The following is an 11,694-nucleotide window of genomic DNA, read 5'->3' on the forward strand; positions in this document are numbered from 1 at the left end:
AACAATTCACAGAATTTCCGTAGCCATCAATACCATTTCATCATATTCAACAACTCATATGCAATTTAAGTCACCACAATAATTACCCACAAGCCAAATATGTTATTACCACAGTTGTTCCAAGTGCATCATTTACGATTTCCTTCCATCATTTGTTTCTCAGTTCTTTCCACATAACACTTTCACAATCACACACCCACATTTGATTTGTTTCCATTTACTTGCACCATCATATCGTAAGACTTAACCAACAACGTTCAAGGCACATTAATCACAAGAATTCACAAATAGTTCACATAAGTAAACACATACTTCCATGTCGACATCCTCAAGCTTTTACAAACTTTGCACATAACAAGATAGGCACATCAAATCACTTCTCACAATCACATATAACTTGGTGGTATGGAAATCAACTAAGGCAATCAATTCACATATTTTCATACAAGGTACACATACCGTATGCTCGTCACAACAAGGGGATTCTACAAGAGTTAAAGTTAGCTATACATACCTTGTTTAAGCTTTCCTTAAGTTCTACAACATTCCGGAAATTCTAGCAATTCCAATCTAGTTTGAGACATAACAAAATTGAACACAAATTAGAAAGGTATTCATGGTTTCAGCTCATTTGAGCATTTTATCAAATACTAGTTGAGCATCTTAATCTCAAGTCTCTTTTTCAAGGTTTTCCTTCATTCCCCAACCAAATCTTTACTTATTTAAGTTAAACAATCTTCCCATAAAACTAAGTTGAGCATGCATGTATACACAATATTAATACACCCAAGAATCATACCTTACTAACCCATCTTATACTCCAAACTCGAAATTAAAACCTAGGGTATAGAATCTTACCTCTTAGATGAAGAACTTGTGATAGGGATCTTTGATTCTTGAAGATTGATGCAAGATTGGATGATTTAAATGTTGGGCTCCTCCTTCTCTCTCTAAAATGCTCTCACCTCTCTCTATAATCAGTAGAAAATGACCCCAAAATGAACCCTAAAGCCTATATATTAAAATGGGGTCGGGTTATAAAAATTAGAAAATTAACCCTCCGATGTCAAGTATGCTACCGCAGAATCCACCGCAGAATGGGTATGCGGGCTGCAGATTCGTCGCAGAACTCGTTGCCCAGAACTGGGCTGTTCTGCCTCATTCTGCGACTATTCTGCGATCGCAGAATGGTTATGCGGTCCGCAGAGTTAAATCTGCGATCGCAGATTTCACGCAGAATTGCATTTTTCTAGCTTTGGTAATTTTATCATAACTTTGTGTAGGAATGTCCAAATGACGAACGGTTTGAAGCGTTGGAAACTAGACTCAAAGAACTTTAATTTGATAGGTTATCCATCACCTAAAACCTTATAGATATTTAGATATGCTCGTTCAAAGTATGTACTAGTGCAAGATCGTTGGGAATGTTAGCCTATTATGGACTTTTCGAATTTTTCCTAGACTTAGGCCTTTCCTTGGATCACGCCCCAAAATCCGAGGAGTGCGAACGGCGCTCAACCGAGTAAACCCGACCGAGCAAGCCTGTTAGATCTCATTCTACCCAATCTAACTCATGAATAACTAGGAGTTGGGCTCCATTAATCAAATTCTATAAACATATCATTAACGATTTCCATTTCATTTTCATTAGCAACTTCATTCGCAATATTAAAGGTATTAGAAGTTTTATACATTATTTCCAAACATCAATATTCTATTTTAAATTCCCATGCCCGACACTACCCACAACTTGTCTACGGAGCCTCTAACTACAACTAAAGAATAATATGGAAATGCCGGCAACAAGGCTCCGGCTATACCTTACACAAATACCAAAATAAGACTCCGGGAAGAAGAGCGGCATGAGCCACACAAGGCCCCGAGAGGAAAGGGGCTCACCAATACAGCTGACGGAAAATGGATAAGGTGCTACTGTCGGTGAACTGGAGTACCTGCTATAGAACCACCTACAATCATAACACGAATGTAGCGCCCCCGGCAAAAGGGACGTCGGTACATTTGAATTGTACTGGTATGTATAAACAAACTTCACCCCAAGTAAAATCAAATAACACACAAGTAACAGACATCAATAAAATCGACGATCAAATGCACGTGAAAGAAACAATCAAATCCAAACAAGTTTCACAATCTCTCCTTTTCCCCTTCAACATTATCACATCAATGATTTCACAATTTTCTCATATTTTCATTTCAATAGTGATTTCGATAACTTTCCACCCTTATTACCTCGGCCACCCTTATTACCTCGGCCACCCTTATCACCACAACCCACACCTTATTACTTCGTGTTGCGGCGCGCAACCCGATCCCACCGAACAATCACAATTCACAAACAACACACAACAACAGCAACAAATTCACAAGAACAAACGACAACAATTCTCAAAGAACAACCACAACAATTCACAAGAATTTCCGTAGCCATCAATACCATTTCATCATATTCAACAACTCATATGCAATTTAAGTCACCACAATAATTACCCACAAGCCAAATATGTTATTACCACAGTTGTTCCAAGTGCATCATTTATGATTTCCTTCCATAATTTGTTTCTCAGTTCTTTCCACATAACACTTTCACAATCACACACCCACATTTGATTTGTTTCCATTTACTTGCACCATCATATCGTAAGACTTAACCAACAACGTTCAAGGCACATTAATCACAAGAATTCACAAATAGTTCACATAAGTAAACACATACTTCCATGTCGACATCCTCAAGCTTTTACAAACTTTGCACATAACAAGATAGGCACATCAAATCACTTCTCACAATCACATATAACTTGGTGGTATGGAAATCAACTAAGGCAATCAATTCACATATTTTCATACAAGGTACACATACCGTATGCTCGTCACAACAAGGGGATTCTACAAGAGTTAAAGTTAGCTATACATACCTTGTTTAAGCTTTCCTTAAGTTCTACAACATTCCGGAAATTCTAGCAATTCCAATCTAGTTTGAGACATAACAAAATTGAACACAAATTAGAAAGGTATTCATGATTTTAGCTCATTTGAGCAATTTATCAAATACTAGTTGAGCATCTTAATCTCAAGTCTCTTTTTTCAAGGTTTTCCTTCATTCCCCAACCAAATCTTTACTTATTTATGTTAAACAATCTTCCCATAAACCTAAGTTGAGCATGCATGTATATACAATATTAATACACCCAAGAATCATACCTTAATAACCCATCTTATACTCCAAACTCGAAATTAAAACCTGGGGTATAGAATCTTACCTCTTAGATGAAGAACTTGTGATTCGGATCTTTGATTCTTGAAGATTGATGCAAGATTGGATGATTTAAATGTTGGGTTCCTCCTTCTCTCTCTAAAATGCTCTCACCTCTCTATAAAATCAGTAGAAAATGACCCCAAAATGAACCGTAAAGCCTATATATTAATATGGGGTCGGGTTATACAAATTAGAAAATAACCCTCCGATGTCAAGTATGCTACCGCAGAATCCACCGCAGAATGGGTATGCGGGCCGCAGATTCGTCGCAGAACTCGTTGCCCAGAACTGGGCTCTTCTTCCTTATTCTGCGACTATTCTGCGATCGCAGAATGGTTATGCGGTCCGCAGAGTTAAATCTCCGATCGCAGATTTCACGCAGAATCGCATTTTTCCACCTTTTGGTAATTTGATCATAACTTTGTGTAGGAATGTCCAAATGACGAATGGTTTGAAGCGTTGGAAACTAGACTCGAAGAAATTTAATTTGATAGGTTATCCATCACCTAAAACCTTATATATATTTAGATATGCTCGTTCAAAGTATGGACTAGTGCAAGATCATTGGGAATTTTAGCCTATTATGGACTTTTCCAATTTTTCTTAGACTTAGGCCTTTCCTTGGATCCCAAATTACTTTCCATAAGACTTATACACATATTTACCAAATCCAATGGATGTACACCATGTTAATAGCACATAAAAATACTATAATAAGCTTACGTGACACCACGAAATCCTAAATTACTTAGCGAAAATTTTCGGGGCCTTACAAGGTTAATGTTGAAAATGGGAATAATGTGAAACGTGAGTTATGGAAAGTGGCCTAGTGCCAAGTATGATGTGGTAATTTTGGCCCCAAGTGCCGATGAATTACTACATGTGAGACCAAAAATTTAAGTGAGATGATTAACGGAAAAGGGTAAAGTCTTGGTAAGACGGCCTAGCCGATCAGGCCGTGATCGGACGCCATGCTACACTCACATGGTGGCATTGTGTTGATAATTGAAACCGGAAAGTGATAATGAAATAATGATTGAGGTATATGTCTCAAATGAGGTAGCTTAGCCGGTCTGGTCCGTGATCGGACTTCGCTCAAGAAAGCGGTGGTATTGTGAATGATGATGCAATAATATGGAATGCTCCAAACTAAAGTTACGGAAACTATGTGTAAGCTATGTGATCTTCTTATACTGCTAACGTGGTGATTGCTTGGAGCTTTGTAGTCCTTATGATTTCTGTTTACTCTTGTATGGTTGTTCTTTCTTACAGGATGGTGTTTAGTTATATATACTAGTACTATTCCATTGTACTAACGTCCCTTTTGCCGGGGGCGCTACATTTTTAAATGAATGTAGGTGGTTCTATAGCGGACAGTGCGATCGCAGCTAGCGGAGTATCCTCATATCAGAAGTCTTGGTGAGCCCCTTTCCTTCAGGGGTTGTATTGTACACTTTTTGTTATAAAGGTTCCACTCTTGAGGTATAGCCGAAGCCTTGTTGCCGGCGTTATCATAACATTCTTTTGTATCCGTAGAGGCTCCGTAGACGTTTGTGTGGGTTATGTTCGGGTATTGGAGGGATCACTAGACTATGTTGCAATTCTAAACTCTTGTTTCCTCTAAACTGTAATCGCTTAATGTTATGGGAATATAACCACAGGTTTAAGGTTTTTGATATAAAATGAACTAACAATGTGGAATGTATGATTTCCCCCGTTGTCTAAACAAACGAAAGCATGATCCCTTGATCATATTGAGTTGGGTAGAAAGAGTTAAGAAGGCTTGCTCAGTTGGGTTCACTCGATTGAGCGCCGGTCGCGCCTCCCGAGGTTGGGGCATGACAGAATGCTTAAGTCACGAGCATGACGTCATCACGAGAGGTTCGAGAAATTCAAGCTCAGGATCGTTTCTTATCTTTTCACTCTAAGAAACACGGGGACTATCTGTATACGGCTAAAATCGGGAGAGCCTGATTTTATGATCGTTATGACAAGTCACAGCCTGCCTCCAGAAACCTCGAGGCACAGTTCGAGGTTCGACCCCGAGGGTCCCCTATGCTCGACCTCGGGGCAGCGCAAATCGGTGGCTATCATGGACAAGCGGCAAATTCCCAAGGCACGTGGCCAAAGCTGACAACACTTGCAAGAATAGTACTAGTCTGTACCATACCACTAAATAGTTGTACCAGCTACGTCTCTTTGTAATAATTATACATGTACCATGTTGGGATTCCCCTTCCTATATAAAGGGGACCCTTGTCATTTCTTGCGCACATGACATTCAATACAAGAACAAGAACATTCTCTGCTCTCTAACTTAAACATTCTCCATTGTCTTTCCTTTGATTTATTGCTTACATTTATTGTGTTTCATTGATTGTTTCTTCATTTATTACTCATCATTGATCTAAAGAGCCATCATTAAGGCCCTTGGGACTGTTAGTCTTTCATCAATTATCCCCAATCAAGATCACTAGCTCAACCTCAAGGCCCAACGTAGGCCAGCTCGAGGCTTCAATTCACAGCCGTTCAGTTCGAATAACAACACTGCCTCTCACTCTTACTTTACTTTCCCAGCTCACACTCAGCATCTATCACCTAACAACTAGCATTAAAATAAATCACGTATTTTTAGAGCCACAAAATCAAATATAATTGTAATTACATTTTTCAAGGTAAACAGAATCCAAGCCATCCGTTTCTTAAATCAATGGCTCACAATTTGTCTCTGTTTTCCTTCTAATTTAAAAACACTCGTCATATTTCATCTCACCATAAAAACACTATAATCCGACGGCCACAAAATTTTCTCTTTAAAACTCCTTAAGTGCTCGAATTATCAGGGTCGTTGATCATTAGATCCAATGGCCCAGATCTCATCTCCCTATCTTAACCTAGAGACGACCCCCCCCCCCCCTTCCTCTCTAACACTAAATCATTTCCACTCATACTCAGCCGCCCTCATTTCCCTTTCCTCTCTATTCTCTCAAATCCCATCACCCAAATCAGTCAAGAAGACCTTGCACAATTCGTGCAAGGTATCAAATCGCCAGGAAATCATCATTTTTGTCTTCATTACCAACGATTCTCGCTGAATCATTGCCCATTTCGACTTTGAGATTCAAACGCCCAAATCCGAAAACCCTAACATACCAATGAAACATCAAATCGCTAGACCTCTCTTACACGTTGTTGAATCTATGGCATGCATGGATATATCTTTAGTGTTATCATCATTATTCTTGGTCCAGAGGTCAAGCGTAGTGACCTCTGGATACTAGAGCTTTTATCTGATGGTTTTGATTTCAATGGTCATCCCTGATCTTCACACAATTAGGAAAAAGCTTAAATGATTCTCCCCCTGCTCTTTCTGATTTTATCCGACTATGCTCATATCATCAATTCATCGCCACCTTCGACTCATAAGTTTTGAATCTGTTGAAACCCTAAGGCTCAACGGCCGCTATAAATAGATGTCTTAAATGATCACACTAAGAACACACCAACTACACCTAACATTTTGAAGAAATTAAGATACAGTAGAGTATTGCTTAGAAATTTTAGTTTGAAGTTTGAGTTTTACTCAACCTCTGCTTCTCTCGTTCTTTTGGTTTTGAGTTTGTTACAGGTTGAAAGATGAGCCTTTGGTTTCCTAAGCGGATAATTTGAGTACTCGTTTGGTTTGTTGCCCCTAAGGAGGTCAGGAAAACCTCAACCATATTCTTCTTTATTCATTTAAATTACTAAGTGTGAATTGCTCTATTACTAAATGATGTCGTTACTAAGTGTTAATTGCTCCATTTTAAGAATTTTATATGCTTGTTAATGACACATGGTTGCTAAATAGGTTCTGACTCCTTTGGTTATTGAAATTAATGTTTTGTCATGATTCCAATGAACATGCGATGACCCATCTCTGTTATTAAGTCTTAGGAACATGCCTAATTATAACAACCCGACCTGTCGTTTTGAGCTTTAGCATTGTTTCGGTAGTTTGAGACTTTGAGTAGCTTCATATTATGCATTATGCCTTGAGTATATGGTTGGCTTCGGTTTTCGAGTGGTTCAGGAATTATTTGGAAGAATGATTCTCGTTTTAGAAGCTTTAAGTTGGAAGAGTTGACCAAGGTTTGACTTTTGGGTAAACGAACTCGGAATTTGGTTTTAATTATTCTAATAAGTTTGTATGATGATTTTGGAGATTTCCACAAAGTTTGGTAAAATTCCGATGAGGTTTGGATAAGTTTGGATTGTATGATAATTGTTTTCGGCTTCAACGTCGATTTGAGGATAAAGGTTATCATATTGAGAAAACGGCCTTTGATTCGTGTTTCAACTAAACCATTATATCCATATCGTATTTTTTGAACCATAGTAACTGAAACCATCAAGTATTGACATCGTCTCAGGAATTGTTCTCCTATATTAGGAAAACAACATACTCGAATTGGGTAGTTTTGGAGGAGTATTTTGGGAGATATGGGACCCAACTAGTGTGAGTTGGATCTTGGGATATTAACACCCAAGAGCGATGTTTTGGCTAATTAGTTGAGCAATTGAAATCCAAGGCGGGCTTGGCATTGACTTTGTTGACTTTTTCGGGAAATGTAAAGATCATAGATTTTTCTATTGTAATTGGTTTCTCTTGAATTGATTGATATTATTAAGTCATTTTTTGTTAGACTTGAGCCGCGTGGAGGCGAATATTTGGAAAAAAAACTATTTCGGAGGGTTGAGTTGGCATAATTGAGGTAAGTATCTTTTCCAACTTTGTGTGGGGGAAATTACCCCTTAGGATTTGGGTTGATTGTGATATTTGTGTTATGTGAAAGCCATATACGCAAGGTGATGAGTGGATACACGGCATATGTGGTATTTGACCTTTTAGATTATCTAGACTCTTTCCATGCCTTTAATTGAATTGTCATAACATGTCATATCTCTCATTGTTAATCTACTCTTACATGCTCTATTTGACGTTGTTAGCACTTGTTCTACCTCTTAATTGTTATTTTTCTTTTATATGCTCTAGTTGAAGTTATTACCTTCCTTATGGTCTTGCTACCTCTTAATTGTTGAATCTCTTTTAATTGAAGTTATTATTTCGTGGAATATCATCTTGTTGAATTATAGGTATTCAAGTTATAATAGTCGTTATCACATTGAGGCGAAGTTGTTAAATGTTGAGATACCGTTCCTTGTTGAGTATTCTATTTCATTTTGTTATTGTTGAAATTCAGAGGTTGCGCCATGAGCTATTTGTTGTGGAAATATTGGTCTTGTTGACTTTGTGGCAAGTTGTGGCATATGGGCACTTGTGGTGCGAGTTGTGATTGTGTTATGATATTGATATGCATGTGGTGGTATAAGGCTAGGGTTTGATACGTATGTGATGCGATAAGGTGGGCTTGATACGCGTTTTGCTACTAGGGGAACTACTTGAAGCCACGCGGTGAGATTAGGTGAGCTAAAATGCGTGTAGCTATTTTGAGAAATATAATTTTCAAAACTAAATGTAAGGCGCACATGGTGATATAAGGAAAGATTGTGATTGAAATTGTGAAATGTGAATACGAGGCGGTACCTCAGTTGTTTTTACTGTGAAAATGGTAATAACAATTAAATTTGATTTTGTGAGATTCTAAAAATACGTGATTTATTTTTATGCCGGTTGTTAAGCAGTTGATGCTATGCGAAAGACTTAGAAGCGAGATAAGAGTTTAAAAACGAGATATTAACCAAACTGAATCACTGTCAATTGGGGCCTCGAGATTGCTTATTCGGGGCCTCGAGGTCGAGTTGGATGCTCGGCTGGGAGCTATCGAGGGTAGTTTATTGGCGACTAACAGTTGTAATGAGATCAATGACGGTTCTTTATGGCCAATAATAAGCAATAAATGAAGAACAATAAATAGAACACAATGAATGTAAGTAATAAATGAAGCAATGAACTCAAGAGAATATGTTAGAGAGCAGAGAGAATATTCTTGTGTATTTAGTATTGAGCATCCGATGGTTACAAAATGACAGGGATCCCCTTTATATAGGAGGGGAAATCCCAATATAGCACAAATACATTAATTACAAAAGATATGCAGATGGGACAGCTAGTTGAGGTCATGATTCGGATCTGAGCTTAGCTCACTAGACTTTGTCAGCTCTAGATGTGCGCCTCAGGAACTCCCAACTTTTTTATTATAGTTGTTGGTCTGCACCGCCCCGTGGTCGAGCGTCGGTAGGCCTCGAGGGTGAACCTCAACCATAGTCTCGAACCTGTGAAATGTGCTTACGAGCCATCTCAATGACAGAAATTTGACCCTCCAATTTTACCGTATACAGATAGTCCCCGCGTTTCTTAGAGTGAAAGTGATAAGAAGCGACCTTGAATTCCTGCCCCTCTGGTACTTCCGCAACGACAACAGTTACAAGGTACCAAAAGATGGTGTACACACAGCTCTCGAAAGCCTTCGCATTGACTGCAGCGGTTGGCTATCCCTTGGCCTCCTTCAACGCGCGTGTGGGGCCTTTATAAATACTTCTCGTTTCGTTCTTTACAACTCACGGCACCACCGAGCTCCCAAAAAGGTTCCTTCTACCTTTACCTCCGTTCTTTCTCCGAAATGCGAATTCCCTTTCTCTTTTGAAATTTTTCAGGAATGGCGAAATCTTCCGCCTTTGCTTCTCAGGAAAACGTGACCTCCTCCTCTTCGCTTCCCTCCAAAGGCAAAGCGGCAGTGCCTCCTCGTGCCGAGGAATGCATTTCGGGATTTTTCTCGACGGCTTCCGATTTCAAGGTCGAGAGACCTTCTTCGAATTCGGGGTGTCGAGAGCCTGTGTCCCAATATATCAGCTCAATAACAGACGTCGAAAGGGTGAGGGCTGACTGCCGGTTGGGTGATGCGGTGCTTGTGGAGATCCCTTCTCTGGAGGAGGATATAATGATATATAAAACCGATTTTCTCAGTGTGTATACTTATCCATTTACCCTTGGGCCGATGGGACCGTCCTTGCCTCTAGTAGACCCCATGATTCTTGACTTCTGCCAATGGTACCAAGTGACCCTCGGCTAAATTCACCCTTCGTTCTGGCGCATTGTCTACATGATCCGGTACTATGTGAACATGATTGAGGAGATGCCCTTTACTCTGGATCACCTGATCAGGATGTACAGCCCCCGTCTCTTCCGTAGGGGCCTGATTAAGCTCCACTGCCGAGCTCCGAGGGCCTTTTTTTCCTGCATCGAAGAAGTCAGGAACGGAGGGTGGATGCGCCGCTTTGTCCGAGTAAGGACTTCGGACCTAATCCCGGTAGAAAGGTTGCCGTTCCCCGAGAGGTGGAACGTGGAACGTAAGTAGATACATTATCTAGCATTCCCTTGCTTCTTTTTAAGTACATTCTTCCACGCACTTAATTTTCTCTGCTAATGCAGCCGCAGCAATTTACCCTGGGGCGGTCATGGACCTCTCGGGCTGGGTCGGCCGGCTGGACTCGATCCGCCCATACACTGAGCAACTGTGGCGTGATCTGTCTCAAGCTCGATGGGAAGCTAAGGACCATGGTGAGCCTTTACCCCTGTTGCAGTCGTATCTTTCAATCTGAATCGCTACTGATAGCGCTCTCACTCCCTGTGCTTATCTCTTGCATTTGTGTAGGTCTGGGGGAGGTCCCCCTGATGAAGGGAACATCGCTTAGTGAGGAGGGTGCTTCGGTACCCGATGAAGGGAAGAAAAGACAAAGGGATTCGTCGAATGAACTTTCGAAACCCAAGAAGATCAAGGCAGGAGAAACTAAGGCCGACCCGGCAACCCTAACTCCAGAGACAATGGGAAGTCCCCGAGTCGAAGGCGAAGGGGGAAATGATTTCTCGATGGCGTCCGAGAGAAGGGAAAACCTGATCGACCCCCATGCCGCAGAGATGGTGGCCCTAGAACCAGAGCTTGATGATGTCGCGGTCCAACTTCGGGCTGGAGAGGCTACAGAGGGGGTGTCGAGTGATGCTCCCGAGTCGGCCGATGGCCAAAATATCCCTCGAGCCGAGATGTATTCGGTAGGTGGTTCAGAGGATACCAGTTCTGGAGCTCTGTAGGGACAAGAGGCGACTCTGATTGGCCCCGTTGGTGTTATCGTGGTGAGTGGCTCTCCTCAGGGAACGATCTTCCCTCCTAGGGGAAAACAATATGCCCGGAATGAAGAACCTTCCGATGCAGGGGTACCCATTGGAAGCAGAGATTCGCTTGAAAAGCCTTTGGCTGCTTCCGGGGGAATTCCTGAGCTCGAGGCTTTGCTCGTCTTCAATGAGATGAACAGGCTCTGTGAGCAGGTAGTTCTCGTAAATCCTGCCTGTCACCCTGAACTTTATCTTTCTAACTTGTCTTTTTCACGCTTCAGGCCAGGGCGCTTTATAATCAGACTTTCGC

This window comes from Nicotiana attenuata, unplaced genomic scaffold (genome assembly GCF_001879085.1).
Source record: "Nicotiana attenuata strain UT unplaced genomic scaffold, NIATTr2, whole genome shotgun sequence".
Classification (NCBI taxonomy): domain Eukaryota; kingdom Viridiplantae; phylum Streptophyta; class Magnoliopsida; order Solanales; family Solanaceae; genus Nicotiana; species Nicotiana attenuata.